The 4,244-nt window shown below is 41.6% G+C and overlaps 1 long non-coding RNA gene across 1 annotated transcript; it reads right to left on the bottom strand.

The window, feature by feature from the left end:
- Positions 1-457: 457 nt before the first annotated feature.
- LOC112847929 (uncharacterized) lies at positions 458-3,814 on the bottom strand. Its single transcript, XR_003221771.1, has 4 exons — positions 3,677-3,814; positions 1,345-2,190; positions 1,112-1,206; positions 458-640 (listed from the first exon to the last, which is right to left on the bottom strand). It is a non-coding gene; the product is annotated as an uncharacterized LOC112847929 (long non-coding RNA).
- Between the last annotated feature and the right edge of the window lie 430 nt (positions 3,815-4,244).

Consider the following 4,244-nt stretch of genomic DNA (forward strand, 5'->3'; position numbering starts at 1 on the left):
TACGTCACAGCTGCACAACTGTTTTCCACTGAGGAATTTTCCATCACAAGCTCAACCTGCTGATCTGGTTCTTTAAGCCCGTCATGGAAAAAAAGAAAGTTCTTTACAAAAGATTTCAAATGTTGCAGGTTGAGTGCCTTGTTTAAAAATATACAGAAACCAAACACTGTAGTAGGATATTGGGCACAATCAGAGACATCAATGGCGTCATGACAGCTCTAAGTTTAGCTCCGGTGAGAAGCCACAAATCACCTCCTATGCTGTCAGAATATTTTATCAGAGATGAAAAAGGCTGAAGAGTGATGATTCCTTTCATGAGAGCTGTTAAATTACGGTGTAATCGGTGTATTGTGGTACAGTCTATAGACAAGATGTTTAATAAACTAACTCCACAACAATACAGTGTTGACAGATGATTCAAATGTCTCAGGGCTTACTGGATTTGTTGTCTATATTCCACAGCCAAGACAAATCTGGTAACTGTTTGTTTATTCATCAACCAGTAAACCAGCAGTGATGGAACAGATGCTGCAAACATGCACACAGAGATGGAGACAGACATTGCTCGGTCTGTTTGGTATCTCCTGGGAGAAACAGACATCATGTAGTGACAAAGCACATCTTGTAGCTTATTGTAGTCCTGAGAGCAGAAATGGAGAAACAGTGAGAGTATTAGTGAAAAATAATTAAAGAGCAAAAGGAAATGGCATCTCATAATTAATTTAATAACCACAGAGTAGAAGCACTGCCCATCATATAGTGCATATGGACTGCATCTCTCCATTGTCCGACCCACAGCAACATAAAGCCAGCTGCGTGCTGGTTTGAATTAGCTGTGCAGAGTTACTGTATTGCGGCATGAGAATATCAACAGTAAGTTAATGGACCTAAAGAAAAGTGATTATTTCAACTATGGTGAAACTCCAGTCCCTAACCATTAACCCAAAAAAATAATATTTACCAATATAAACCATCAGTCAAATGAAAAGTTCAAGTTCAAGTTCAGTTCATACAAATTAATAACAGTAATATTAACATAATACGGTTTCTGAGTAGATTAGAATATAAATAAAATCTTTAAAGATCCATCCATCCATTTTCTTCCACTTACCCAATTCAGGGTAGCTGGGTGCTGGAATCTATCCAAGCTGTGATAAGGCCGGATGGACAGGTTACCAGTCCATCACAGAGCTTTGTCATTCAAACCTAGGACCAAATTACAATCAGCAATTTAAGTTAATGTGTATGTCTTTGGATTGGGGAGGAAACTTGAGAGAAATCACATGCAAGCCACACAGAAAGGTCTCAGCAAATCAGGAGGTTTTGAACCCAGAGCAATCTCACTGTGAGGCAACAGTGCTGATCCGTCCACCACTGTGTGTGAGGCTGAGACTGGGACTGTGGTCCTGCTGCCTTGGATGAATTCATGCCACACTTTTTTTTTTTTCCATTGACACAAATATTTACACAAGTTCAACAAATATCAAACTGTGGCACTGGTATTTTGGTTGGGTTAGGGCTAGCCGACAATCTGTGATGGGACAAAGGATAGCTAGGAAACAGAGTTGCTAGGCAACAATTAATCAGCATGCCACATTAAAAGAACAAAAATAAACATCTTTAGTTCATAAAAGAGGGAAGACTGTGACAATTTGTCTTAAATTTAATCAGCGATACTTAGTCCGCATATGACAAGAATAATCTATGCACATTCTTGGATACATTTACATTACACACTTCCAGATATTTAATACCACAAGATCACTGGCAGAGTATGAGGGAGGCGTCTGCTCCGGGTGACACAAACAAATCAAACTGCAAGAACAACCAGAGCAGGAGTGAGCGCTTGGTTAATTAACACTCTAAATTTAGCTTCGGCTCACACAATGCAGTTGTCAGCAACATTATGAATGCTCAAATGATGTGAATGAACTGCAAACTCAATGAAGACGTGAACAAAAAAGAAAGTGTGCTTGATGAAGTGTCCCCAAAATACTGCGTGTTCCACAAAATGGCCACAAGAGTTGATTTATGGTGCGTTAGGATAGTTTCCATCTTTTGTACACACACGAGCAGCTGTCTCTTTCTTGTTGTGGCATCTGGAGGTTGAGGAGGGGGCACAGAGAAAAACAGCCATCACGCCAACGAGAGGATAGAGGCAGCAGGGCGTCTGAGCCACTACAAAGAGAGCTAAAGATGTGGGAGGGGAGCAGGAGGTTTAGCCGAGGTTAAACAAATGTGTGAAGTAAGATGAGTTACATCAAGATGTCCACGTTATTTTTCCAACGGCAAAGAGACAATCCCAGTGAGTCTGCCAAAAAGTTGTGACAGAGTGTGAAACAGGGTGACTAAGTCTACATCTCAAGAGGAACACACTAATGATTTTTTGTGCTTGTGTAAAGATTTATATCCACAACGAGAGTGAACAACAATAAAGCATCTAAAAAAACATGTTTCATACACACACACACACACACACACACACACACACACAGTCCTTAATCTCCTGTACACCAGGAAGCTGTCCGTTCTATTTCATTGCTGTTTATTCAACAAACTGTCAGTGGATGACTTCTCGTTGGCATTCTGTATAACTGCTATCAGTCCTTCAGTTCCAGGTTGTCTAAAGCTATATTTCCATATCCTTTTTGTTTTGTTCCTCTCATAACTATTACCAAGATGGCAACTAAGCCCAGCAATATATTGAGCCATGAAATATCACCAAGCATCCCTGCAATTCTATTGAGCTTAAAATGTTTTGGAGTCAAGCAAAGAGATCTTGAACATGATTTAAATGGATCTCCTCTGAAACTCAGTAACTCAGTTTGAAGTGTGTCCACGGGGTGTTACCACGTGAGGGAATGTCCCACTTCCCGCTCCCTCTACTGTGCAAACACCTGATTGGACAAACCCCTTACATGGGTTTTTTGCAAAATGTTGGAAATAAGAAATGAAGCCAGCACAGTTAACGACAGCAGCTAGCTGCAAAGTTGTTTCTTAAATAGTTGCGCTAGATCCTCCTGATTTTTTAGGCCTCGTGTTCAAATCTACTATCTAGCTGGAGCATGTGTGGAATTTGCACGTTCTCCCTGTGTCTGTGGGACTTCCTTCTGAGTATTCCAGGTTCCTCCCACAATCCAAAGACATGTAGTTAGTGGGCTTAGGTTAACTACTGATGCTAAACTGCTCATAGGTGTGAATATGAGTACGAATTGTTGTCTTTCTCTCTGTGTTAGCTAATTAACAACTTGATGACCTGTCCAGGGTGTAACCTGCCTCTCATCCTATGGCAGCTGGATAAGCTCTAGCCCCCTGTGACCCAATTAAAGAAGGGGATGGATGCATGGATGTCAAGGTCTAGCACTGGGTTGTTTTAGTTCCAGAGAAACACTCTACAAGTTCAGGATGGCTAAGCAGGCATTTCCCACCCTTTTGAGCTGGAGTCTGGAGTTTTCCCACTCTTCAGCCAGATTACCTGCGCTCCATCAACCTCATCAGCCACAGAACAAAAGGACCGGCTTCTGCATCCAGCCTCTACCAAATGGCCTGCCTCTTAACTGTGTTAAACAGGCTCCTCCTTAGCTCTTTAGTAAATTCTCGTTGTCATCTGTGTTGTATGAACGTCCTCTTCCTGTGTCCTAGTGCCTCCCAGGTGGCTGTAAAGTGGGTCACTTACCTACATATCCAACCTGTTCCTGTTGAGCTGGTCCATTTCTCTGGAAGCTTCCTCTAGAAAACTCGAGAACTGGCTTGAGTCCACTTTTAACAACTGGCCGAGTCAGCTGTGACACCGAGGCCTAGACTTCATGCCAATCCGGTGCAAGAATTATTGACAATATTTCAGTAAAGAGAGATGATTTGAAAGAACTGATCACGATTTACTGAAGTAAGAGTTTAAGTAATAAACTATTTGTTATTTTTGCAATTTTGATGAAGCTCCATAGCCAAGTTGCAGGAAGGAGGACAAGACACTCTGGAGTCTGGTGTTGGCACAGATGAAGCAGGTGGAGACTTGAACGAAGATCTTTAACTGGTCAGGGAGAGCCAGGCATGAATGAAGAGTCTGATATGCAAAATGACATGAATGATGAAGAGCACATGGAACAGAATCTGATTGGCTCACAGAAGGCAGACAGAAATGAATTACTAGTGACTCGAAAACCCAGGAATATAGACAGATGAATACAAATCCTCCTAGTTACACAAAAGCTTCAGTTACACAGACAATAACTGGGAAAAGTGGA

Source organism: Oreochromis niloticus, linkage group LG9 (assembly GCF_001858045.2).
Source record: "Oreochromis niloticus isolate F11D_XX linkage group LG9, O_niloticus_UMD_NMBU, whole genome shotgun sequence".
NCBI lineage: Eukaryota > Metazoa > Chordata > Actinopteri > Cichliformes > Cichlidae > Oreochromis > Oreochromis niloticus.